Source organism: Tamandua tetradactyla, chromosome 14, assembly GCF_023851605.1.
Source record: "Tamandua tetradactyla isolate mTamTet1 chromosome 14, mTamTet1.pri, whole genome shotgun sequence".
Taxonomy (NCBI): Eukaryota; Metazoa; Chordata; class Mammalia; order Pilosa; family Myrmecophagidae; genus Tamandua; species Tamandua tetradactyla.
The window spans coordinates 33,478,504-33,490,745 of record NC_135340.1 but is presented as its reverse complement, the minus strand read 5'-3'; the positions used below and the strand labels follow the sequence as shown (position 1 = coordinate 33,490,745).

The following is a 12,242-nucleotide window of genomic DNA, read 5'->3' as shown; positions in this document are numbered from 1 at the left end:
CCTGCATTCATTAGGGAACATGTATAGGGCCCAAAGTCCACAGTCCATCAACACTCAATTTTAGATTGTTTCACTGTTCCCAAGAGAAAGAAAACCAGTAAACACACCCTTGCTGTGCTGGTTTGAAAGGAATTATGCCCCCTAAGAAAAGCCATGTTTTAATATAAATCCCATTTCATAAAGGTAGAATAATTTCTGTTCAATACTGTATGTTTGAAACTGTAATGAGATTATCTCCCTGGATGATGTGATTTAGTCAAGAGTGGTTGTTAAACTGGATTAGGGGATGACATGTCTCCACCCATTTGAGTGGGTCTTGATTAGTTTCTGAAGTCCTATAAAAGAGGAAACATTTTGGAGAGAGAGACTCAGAGAGAGAGCAGAGAATGCTGCAGCACCACGAAGCAGAGAGTCCACCAGCCAGCAACATTTGGAGATGAAGAAAGAAAATGCCTCCCGGGGAGCTTCATGAAACAGGAAGTCAGGAGACCAAGCTAGCAGATGACACCGTATTTACCATGTGCCCTTCCAGCAGAGAGAGAAGCCCTGACTGTGTTCGCCATGTGCCTTCTCACTTGAGAGAGAGACCCTGAACTTCATCGGCCTTCTTGAACGAAGGTATCTTTCCCTGGATGCCTTTGATTGAACATTTCTATAGACTTGTTTTAATTGGGACATTTTCTTGGCCTTAGATCTGTAAACTTGCAACTCATTAAATTCTCCCTTTTAAAAGCCATTCCATTTCTGGTATATTGCATTCCAGCAGCTAGCAAACTAGAACACTTGCCAAATAGGAAATTTAAACCTCCTCTTAACCCTTGGCCCTTCCCCCATTATTACCTCTGCTGTTGCTGTGGTAGTGCTGATGGTTTCCTTTTAAACATAGCCCATAACATGCAATAGTAGTTTTCCCCTGTACCCTGCACTTAAACATCTCTGTGCACAAATCATAATTTTGAAGTAGTTCTTGCAAGAACTAATTCATATTTCTAGTGATAATCAGTGGGACATGTAGTTCAATACAACCCTTTTCAATTTTGTTCATCTTCAATATGGCAAAATTACTTATAGACCCACTAGAAAACCGCCTTCAGTTCTATCTATTCCCTTACATTGGAGTTCAACCTCATTAACTAACCATTCACCCATCTCTAGCTTCTATGTATCTTTAAGTTGCCTATATTCTGTATTATTAGCTTCTGATTTTACCTTTACCATGGTCATAAAAGTGGAATCATACAGTATCTATCTTTTTGTGTCTGGCTTATTTCACTCAGCATTATGTCCTCAAGGCTCATCCATCTCGTCATATGTTTCAGGATGTCATTTTGTCTTACTGCTGCATAATATTCCATCATATGTATATACCTCATTTTTTGATCCACTCATCTGTTTCTGATATTAGTTTAGCTAGTCATGCTTTCTTTTGGTTACAACTTGTGTGGAAAATCTTTTTTCATCCTTTTACTTCAGTCTACTTGCATTCTTGTGTCTAACATCAGTCTCCTGTAAGTAACATATCACTGGATTATATTTCTTAATCCATTCTGCCAATCTGTATCTCTTAATTGGCAAGTTTAGTTCATTAATGTTCAAAATTATTAGTGAAGAGGCATTTCTTGAATCCACCATCTAATCTTTTTATTTTATTTGTCAGAAAGATACATTCTTTTCCCTCTTTCTCTTTTTATCCTTTAAGTTACCCGTACTGGTACTCTTCAATTCTGTGCCCTCCTCCAGACTTCCCCCTCCTCTTTTTTTTTTACAACTGACAGAACTCCCTTTAGTATTTCTTGTGGGCCAGTCTCTCACTGACAAATTCTTTCAGAATTTATTTGTCTATGAATATTTTCATCTCTCCTCAGTTTTGAAAGACAATTTGACTTGGTAATGAATAATAGGCTGGAAGTTTTTCTCTGTAGGATCTTTAACATATCATACCTGTGCCTTCTTGTCTCTGTAGTGCCAGATGAATAGTCTGAACTCAGTCTTATGTGGTTTCCCCTGTGTGTGGTAGATTATTTTTCTCTTGCTGCATTCAGAATTTTCTGCTTTTCTTCAACATTTGACATATTGATTGGTATGTGTCTTGAGGACAGACTATTTAGATTTATTCTGTTTGAAGTTTGTTGGGCTTCTTTGACTTGTATATTTATGCCCTTTATAAGGGTTGGGAAGTTTTCCTCCACTATATCCTCAACTACTCTCCCTAGCCCTTTATCCTCTCTTCTCCTTCTGGGACACCAATGACTCTTCTATTTGTGTACTCTGCTTTGCCTATAATTTCCCTGAGATCCAACTCAGATTTATCCATCTTTTTTACTATTTGCTGTTTTGAGTGTTTGAAATCAGTTATCCTGTCCTCTAGATCACTTATTCTTTCTTCTATCTCTTTAAAGCTGCTGCTGTGTGCTTCTAGTATGTTTCTTATTTGATCAACAAAGTCTTTAATATCTGCTATTTTTCTATTTGTTCTTTCAAATTCATCTATTCTCTTCTAGTGTCTCGAGCTCCTTTATTTCATCAGCCATTCTAGTTATTTTACTAAGTAGAGTTATATGAACATCTTTGATTAGATGTTCCAATGTCTGTGTCTCCTCTGCTGTTTCAATTTGGTCATTAGTCTGGGTTGTATCTGTCTGCATTGTGATAGCTTAGTGATCTTCTGTTGTTTTCATTGCATGTAAATATCTTGATCAATTTATTTTGAGAGTTGATTTCCTTCAACAGCCTAAAGCCTTGTGTTTGTGGGTGGGTGTGTAGCAGGATGCAGGGTACAGTAGGAGAACAACAGTGTGGTGATGCAGTGCAGTGCAGGTATAGGCACAGGTTGGGGTGTTATACTAGTGCTTGTGAATGTGGGTGCCCAGTGAGCAGGTAGGATGCAGCTGTGCAGGTGCACAGGCCTGGGAGGTGCAACCACGGTGTACACTGGTCTAGGGTATGGGGCATTCAAAGAGTTATAGCAGTGGGTTGGCATTATGTGTTCATGGGCTGGGGGCAGATATGACCTGGCTGTGCAGGTACATTGTAAACAAGTTGTTGTAAACAAGTACATTGTAAACAAGTTGTTTTAGAATGGAGTTCAGAGTTTGATATGGATTACAGCTCCACAATTTCAGGTTTTTCCTTCTAGCTGCTTGGAGACACTGGAGACTAAAAGAAATATTAATATAGTGATTCAGCTGTCATACAGATTTGTTAAATCCTATCTTCTCTGTTAACTCCTCCTTCTCCTCTGATCCTTCTCCCAATCTTTAGGGGTATTTGTGCTATGCCCATTTTAACTTTTTCATGTTGGAAAAGGGTATCAATAATATGGGATAAGGGAATGGAACTTGTTGATGTTCTTGGAGGGGCTGGCCCCTTTGGGTTTTAGGACTTATCTGGCCTACGAACCATCTGGAGGTTGTACATTTCTGGAAAGTAATCTTAATGTTTGAAACTTTTGTAGGATCTCAGATATAGCCTGTTCTAGTTTGTTAGCTGCCAGTCTCCCCGGCAACATGGGACATGACTCCCAAGGATGAGCCTGGCCCTGGCACCATGGAATCGACAAGGCCTTCCTGACTGTATTAGTTAGGGTTCTCTAGAGAAACAGAAGCAACAGGGAGCACTTGCAAATACAAAATTTATGAAAATGTCTCATGTGACCGTAGGAACGCAGAGTCCAAAATCCACAGGGCAGGCTGCGAAGCCGATGACTCTGATGGATGGCCTGGATGAACTCCACAGGAGAGGCTCACCAGCCAAAGCAGGAATGGAACCTGTCTGCTCTGAGTCCTCCTTAAAAGGCTTCCCATGATTACATTTAGCATCACTAATTGCAGAAGACACTCCCCTTTGGCTGATAACAAATGGAATCAGCTGTGGATGTAGCTGATGTGATCATGACCTAATCCTATGAAATGTCCTCATTGCAACAGACAGGCCAGAGCTTGCCCAATCAGATAAACAGGTACCACAACTTGGTCAAGTTGACACCTGTCCCTAACCATGACACTGACCAAAATGGGGAAAAGAAATGTAACTAAAATGTGTGTAAATCCTCATCATAAAAGGAAGGCAATTGAGACGCAATCTAAATTACAATCAATAGATAACAATAATATTTCGTATATAAAGTGACTTTTAATACCGTTTAACCATAATTGAGTTTTACACCAAGGGTTTATATTTCTTCATAATTTTTCTTTAATTTAAATAATTTTTTTTACAAAAAGAAACCAACAGAAGGTATCTGTCTGTGTAGAAAATTTCCAGGTCTTCATCTCTTCTTTCTTGGTTCTTTGCATACAAAGATCTTACTTAAAGTGTTCTGTTCTTCATTTTCTCTCTTGTTTGTTTCCCATGTCCCTTATTTGATCCTTTCTTTTCAGGACTCCTGAAGCACTTGATGTGAGCTGTCTTGGCCTGGAAGCTGGGTTTATCATTGTAGCTCTCATAGCTATGATGTAGAGTCTTTCTTTTTGCCACCAAAACCAAACTTTTGGTTCTCATAGTGTCATTTGACATGGGGACCCTTCTTTATTTGCTGGCTCTTGGCTCCTTCCTTCTTGCCCCATGTAACAGGTTTTTGATCTCCTTCAAAGAAGCTCCACTATCAGAGAAGCCTTCAGACATTTCTTAGCAGCATTCATACTCATGCTTTCTCCTGCTGCCTCTTCTGAAGAACCTGTTTGTACTTTCTTTCCATATTTCCTAAGTGCCTGCAGTTGCTTCATCTTTTCCGACTTCTCCATGGCAGCCTGTTTAGTTTGCAGCTTCTGCTGAATATTCTGTATCTGCTGATCAGACCTGGCCATCTCTGCAAAATAATCAGTGGGTCACTTGGTAAGAAGTTTGAACTGATAAAGGCAGGGTAACACTGCAAGCACTGCAGCCTGGGCCTGGTGGTAGAACATCATCCCCTGCTGAAAATCATCTTCTGGGCCAACACCTTTGTGATCCTTGTTCTGTGGTGTTGACTGAGGTCCACTACCTTCCGGTACTGACCCAGGATCTCATCAAGTCTCTCAACCCACTCCAGATCCCTCTTGAATTCAGCCAAACACTGCTTCAAGCCATCACATCATTGCTGGTCCTCTTTGGCTCCTGTAGCATGACACTGAGGCCTGGCTTCAGGAGCCCTCGGGTAAAAGCATCCTGCAAATCTCTGTCTATGGCAAGAGAATCTTTGGAATCTGAATCCGAACCCAAGATGAGGGAGTGACCATCTGGCAGCACACACGCTCGAACACGTGGCTGCACATGGGCATCATCAGCACCGTGCGGACAACTCAAAGTTGTCCTTCTCAATTGACTTTTTACCTGAATTAAATTGTATCCATTCTGACTCTAGGCCGGAACTTTGAAGGGAGACTAATTGCAAGTCATGGCAATACCTTTCCAACCCTAAGGTATACCAGAAGTGAAATGATTCCAGGGTACTGGGAAATTTCTAAGAATCAACACTAAGTCAGACTGCCTGGGCTCTCATTGCAGGCCACCACTTACCAACAGTGTGACCTTGCACAAATTGCTACAACTCTATTCTTCAATTTTCTCATCAATAAGTTTGGAATTATTAACAATATTTACTTTATAGAGGTTGTTGTGAGGGTCAAATAAAATGATGGATGTATGAGTTTTTTCTTTTCTTTTATCTTTTTTGTTTCTTTTTCTATAGTGATACAAATATTCTGGGAATGATCATGTTGATAAATACATGGCCATGGGATTATGTTGTGAGCCATCGTTTGTGTGTTGTGGATGGACTGCGTGTTTGTGAAGACGTCTCAATGGAAATAAAGGAAAAAAAAATCCAGAGACAAACTAAATAATAATAAATTTAAATTTAAAAAAAAATCTCATGGCAAAACTTGATACAAAGTTAAAAGTCAGCTGAAACCTGGGAGAAAATATTTATAACATATATCACAGACAAAGGCCCCTAAAAAGGGCTCCTAAAACTTAAGGGGCAAAATACCAAAACGCTACTGAAAAATTAGAAAAAAGACATGAACAGAGCGATAACACACACACACACACACACACACACACACACACAGATAGACCTCAAATATATGAAAAAATGTGCCAATATAAATGATTAGAGAAATGCAAATTAAAACAATACTGAGATAACATTCCTTTCCTGAAAAAAAAAAAACGATGGATGTAAAGTCCTTAGAAAAAATGGTACATGTTAAGGGTGAAGCAAATGAATATTAGCAAATACTAATGTTATCCTGAGGTTTTGCATGATCTGGAACTCTTGTGGTTTTTCCCAGCATGCAATAAAGTTAACAAAAGAGTTCAATAAAGCAGAGCTTGGAACTCCTTTAAAGTTTCTTCAGAATCAGCCAGTGCACTCTTCACCTGGAGCACATTCTAGGAGCACGATGATTCTTCCCCAGCAGAGGGCAGTGCCATTCTGTTCTCACACTCCCCTACTTGTTTTGAGATCAGCACATGTGTGCAGAAAGCAAAAGATTGAGCTTGCCTCTGATTGGTGAGGTAAGAAAACTGAATATCATTCAGGAGGGTGCAGCTGAAGGTGCAAGGACTAGATATAAACCCAGTTAAGAGAACTGACTCTTGGAATGTGACTCCATTTCAGGTCCCAGGACTGAGTCTTCTACAAGCACAATTAGGAAGAAGAATGGAGAAACTCCTGGGAGTGTTGTTGGTGATTTTATGGCTTCAACCAGCCAGTGAGTTGGGGCTATTGGTGATGGAAACAGGGAGACCAAATTTCAGAGCCTCCAAGACTGAGGGGTAAAGCATTCTTGTTAGTCTGGAAATGTATAGAAGATTAGGGAAGGGTATGCAAACACGAGAGAGCAGAAATTCAACAACTGACTGCTGGTCTCTGTCCTTTTGTTTCTGCCTAGGTGTGAACAGCCAAGTAGAACAGAATCCTCAGGACATGATCATCCAGGAGGGTGAAAATGCCACCATGAACTGCAGTTACAAAATTACTATAAACTACTTACAGTGGTATAGACAAGATTCGGGTAGAGGCCTTTCCTCACTGATTTTAATACGTTCTAATGAGAGGCAGAAACATAGTGGAAGACTGAGGGCCACGCTGGATCCCTCCACCAAACTCAGTTCCCTGGTCATCACGGCTTCCCAGACTGCAGACGCCGCTGCTTACTTCTGTGCTGTGGATGCACAGTGTTCACCAGGCACCTGCAGCTCCTACCCAAACCCTGCTGAGATACTTCTAAGAAGTCCTGGTTGTGGGTAGAGGGAGTGGTTATGTGCTCCAATGAAGAAGAGTCTATCAACAGCTGAAAATATGAAAGGGACACGCTCTCAACCCTGTGATTTTGAAAGTGTCCTTGAATGAGGCATAGGACACCAGGTTTGGAGTAGAAAAAAGAAATGTCAGGTTCACTTCTTCCAGTACTGAGTATATGACCTTAGGCAACTTTTGATTTCCTCTCCTGAAATGAAGGATTTGGATTGATGAGTTGAAAATATCCTTAAAGCTTTAATTTTCTCAAATTAAAAAAAAGAAAGTGCTGAACATTGGCTAAGGATGAGGATGGAGTGCCTAGTTTTAGAAGGTCTCCTTTATCCCATATGCAGCCTGCTTTAGATGCAGGTGGGTTTTGAGATTCATGAGATTATTTTACATTCCTCTATATCTGTACAGGAAACAGTAAATTCATCAAGTATTGGAATTAGATGAGGCCTTAGAACTCTTTCAACCTCACTTTTTATTTTACAGCTGAGGGTGTGAAGTCACTGTGCTGTGGAAAGACCCTAAACTCTAGAGAACAGAGATGTGGCTCTCAGTCTATACGCTTGTTTTGTTATTTTATTTGTCCATTCCACAGTGCATTTGAGCCAATAAAAATACATACAGACTACAGAATAAAATGCATTGATGAGGAAATTCTGATAAATGAAAAAGAAAATTTGGAGGGAAATACAGGGATGTATAATATTGACTCTCAGAAATCTACTACTGTATTAGCTTGAGGAATGACCAAATGTAAGGTAAAGTTTGGTTCTGAAGTTCCTAATCATCAGGACCAATGAAAGCATCTATTTTCTGCCATTATTGGATAAAAATCATATTGTTAGAAGCCTAGAATTCCTGTTAATGACATGCAAAGATTTACATAGAGAACCTTGTGCTGAGTATGGTAATGATGCATGATATTTAGGTATTGTCAGCATCTAGGGCCCTTCAAAAGTATACTCTTCATTTAATTCTACCTCAAGAATTGAATAAGGAAAAATTGAAAAATGTTCACAAAAACATCTCTGGCAATGTAATGGAGAATACAAAAAATGGGGAAATCTTAATATTAAAGAATTTATGGATGGTTAAATGCAATGTGCTATAAAATATGAGAGACTTATTTCACAAAATCTCAGGATTTGAGATGATGTTTGCAATGAAATGAGAAAATGCACTCAACACACTGATGAGCAAATAAAGATCATTACACAGTTTATAGTATTACTGTGGAGAGAGTTCCTGCAAAGGTGTGTAGCAGGAACACGGGCAAAGGGCACAAGAGAAAGTTTCATGGTGTAAAGAGCTCAGAAATGACAAATAATCCCCTTGTCACTTGCACAGCACAGAGGGTCCAAAGAGCAGGGGAAGAAGCCCCATCTTGTCTAGTCTCCAGGGAGGCCCAAACGCCTCCAACTGAAGGTCAGGAGATGCCTCTCTGTAAGCCCCACTATGTGTTGGAGAAGAGAGACAAATCCATACTGTGCAAATGTGGTTTTTCTGCACCTCAGGAGGAGGGAGCCCTGCCACTAAGAATTCCTGTTCTGATGAGCATCTGGGGCTGCCTGTCCCTGGTTTCCAGGTTTAAGATCTGGCTGGGCCTGTCCGTTAGACTCCACATCTCCCCGGGTTGTGAATGGCACATGATAGAAAAGGAGGTGGAGGCAGCAGAAGGCCAGAAGATGGCTGCTTAGTGTGCTTTTGGCTTCTCTAGAGAATGACATGGGTGTAGGTGAGGGCTGGGTGTTGGCCACTTAACAGGTGTCTTTGATTTCGTGAAGAATTACCCAATTACGCATTTATGAAAAGTTAGAATTCTTAAAGTGGTTTTCTTTAGTTTAAGGATTTATGAATGAAATTATTCAAATTATATCTCTGTACACAAATTTTAATATTCAGCATGTGTTAGGGGCAAAATCAGAAAAGAGTATTTTTTAAAAAGAATTCTGTCCATACTCTGATCATCTGACCAACAAATGTATGATCATTTAATCTTTCTTGCATGCACATTGCTTCATTAGAAATAGATTTTAAGTAACTTGAAGGCAAATTTATCACACTATTTTCTTATTATTCAATATTGGCTAGTACAGTTAAAGGCCCATGATAAGTGCTCACTTAATGTATATGGATTGAGCAAACTTCATGCTAGGAGATCATTTAACTGGTCTTACCTTTCCATCAAGGTTTTATCTTCTACTGAAACTTAATGGGCCCTGAATGCAATGAAGTTTGTCTGTGGTTTTTGATGATAGTAAAGTGCTTGAATTATATATTAATATACTCTGTTGGGCAGCAATGAGGATTCATTGCATTACATTGCTTCTCCTGCTCAGAGGAAAAAGTCATTTCCATTTCTTATTTAGAGAAGATGAACTATGATAAAACTAATGTTTGTTTCAATATTGGCTGGACATCATGCATACCATCCTTTTGTGTCCTCTCAGAACATTTAGCAGTGCCGTGAACCTGTATTAAGCTGACCTATGACATTTGTGGATGATGTCACTTATGACAGTTATTCTTTGTCCCCCAAGGAATTGGTGTGAGAAGAAAGCTCTTTGACAAGAGGTCCAAATCAAGGAAGACTCTGCTCAAGCAAGAGCCAGACCCTCGAATTTATTTTCTGCTAGCTATTTTTTAGATAAAAAAGAGGCCATCTGGGAAGCAGGTTATCCTTTGCTTATGAGGGGAGGTTAAAGATTACCTTGAGAAAGTATCATGAATTTAAGAACACGACAGGAGTCTCCTCAAGTGCAGGGGGAGATGTTCCAGAACAGTGAAGGTCACAAATAAGCAAAGCAGACAAACATTTAGAGCTGTTTTCAGCTCTTATGCTGTTTTCAGCATGAAGTCATCGTGCAGACAATGCAGTGGTTTTCCCATGCTTGAGGACATGTGAACAAAGGGCAAGCTTACAAATATTTTAACCATTCCCTTCCCACAGTGTTACCCTGACAGTGGGAGGTCATGAGCTGTATGATAGTTTTAGTTGTTACTAACAGTATCATATGTTATGGGAGAGCCAAAACCTGTCCCTTTAAATAATCCATTGATTCCAGGTCAGTATATTTGCTCTTTAAATATGATGAAGATTCATGTTTAGCAGGATAACTGGTCATTTCTGAAATATTCTGAATGATTTTACTAGAGACCCAACCTAGTTCTTAAGAGTCAATTCTCATTTATCACACCGTGAGGTGGTTTAATCTCACATTAACTGAATATTCTTATCTTGACACTCTGTGCTGTAGCCACTGTCATCTCCTTTTTCATTTTTGACAATGCTGAGTCACTCTCCACATTCATATCTGCTGATTCTTCTGTCTAGAACCCTTCCTCTCCCAACTTGTTCATTCTCATACTTCAGGTCTCAGCTCAAATACTATGAGCTGGAAGAGAGGCAATCATCAGCAATCTGGTTGGATGGTTGTGTATCATCAAAAGACCAGTCAAAAACCTGATACCTTCTTTCTCCACAAGACCAATACCCTAAGTTGCTTCACATGCTTTTACTGTTATGGAAACTTCATTCTGTCTAGAATTGCTCTATACATTTCTAAATTGCTCTATACATTTCTCTAAGGTTGCATTGATTGGATTATGTGTAGCAAAAAAAAGAGATTGTGTCACTGAACTGACCCACACTTGAGGGAGTCGATATGCACCAAGGCCTTCTCAATGACATTTAATATTCCATTTTAATGTATCTAGTGGCTTTTTTGGCTACATTTGTCTTTTGGGGGGTGGTTGTTCTAGGGATTACCCTGTTCATGGCTATGTATTGAGTCTAATGAGATTTAATATTGTATCATTCATGAAAATGTAAAAATCATGCACAAAATGTCTCTTCACCCACCAACACTGAACTTTATAAATGTCATAGCTCATATATATTGCATATCCATACATTGAGAACCCCTCCATATAACATTATTTTTGTTTTGAACAGTTGTCTGTATTTTATGAAACTTAAGAGGAAGAAAAGAAGACTTGTATATTCACTAGTTATTTATCATTTCTGGAGCTCTTTCTTAATTCCTGAAGATTCAAGTTTTCCTTTTCTCCCAAATAATGTGTCTAAAACGACTTATTTTCCTTAAACTTTGGAAAATGTTCTAAAATCCCTCAGATTTCTGAATTCTGAAACATATCTAGAGTTAAGGCCTAGTGCAACTTTTGAAAAAAACTATGTCTTTGCAGTACCTACAACTCAGCTGAATTGTTCACAAATTTTTCTATTTTCAGAATTTCTGAATTTTAGGGTTTTGTGATGGGCTACACATTGTGGCATTCTAGAATGCCTGCAGAAACTCTTTAACTTTTCCTACTATCAATATATATCTTAGACTTCTGTGAACATACTAAAAGGAGAGAATTCTGTTTCCAGTTTTACTCTTATTTGATTTTGTGGTGTTGCATGTACCACCACAAAGGACTGGAGAATCCTTTACATTCTTCCATTGTGGAGCAGACAGCTCTATTCCAAGGAATCAGGCAATCCTGTGTCCTTTGCTTTTTCCCCATGGATTTTGCAACTGAAAGGAGTGAAAATAAATACCAGCCTGAAGAACAGCAATAATTGTTCCTTGTCACTTATTTTAATGACATTTTTCATTTCTTGAATTTAACTTTCAGCATCAGCCCTTCTACTTCTGTCTCCTGGAAGTATGTGTGAATCTCCCATCTCTGAATGGTCCTTATTCTTTTCACTGTAATGAATTTTGGTTTACTCCACTTTATACTTCTATTCTTTCAGTTAGGATGAAATTTGGAAGATATGGGCAAAACCTTCCCATCCAGAGTTGCACCATATTATTGGGAAAAATAGCACTGCTTATTTTACAGCCTTTGTATGTTTCCTGTGTGGATGTACAAGCACCAGCCAAGGGAGTACCTCAAGCATCATCCCCGCCCCGTACCCCCAAGGCAACATGGAAAAATCCGAAGCTCAACACGAAGCAATTGGCATGATCCCCAGAGTCCCATGGACAAGGACACCAAG

The 12,242-nt window shown here is 39.4% G+C and overlaps 1 pseudogene; it reads right to left on the bottom strand.

Moving 5' to 3' along the window:
* Nucleotides 1-4,308: 4,308 nt before the first annotated feature.
* LOC143656478 (putative rRNA-processing protein EBP2 pseudogene) lies at nt 4,309-5,735 on the bottom strand (annotated as a pseudogene).
* Between the last annotated feature and the right edge of the window lie 6,507 nt (nt 5,736-12,242).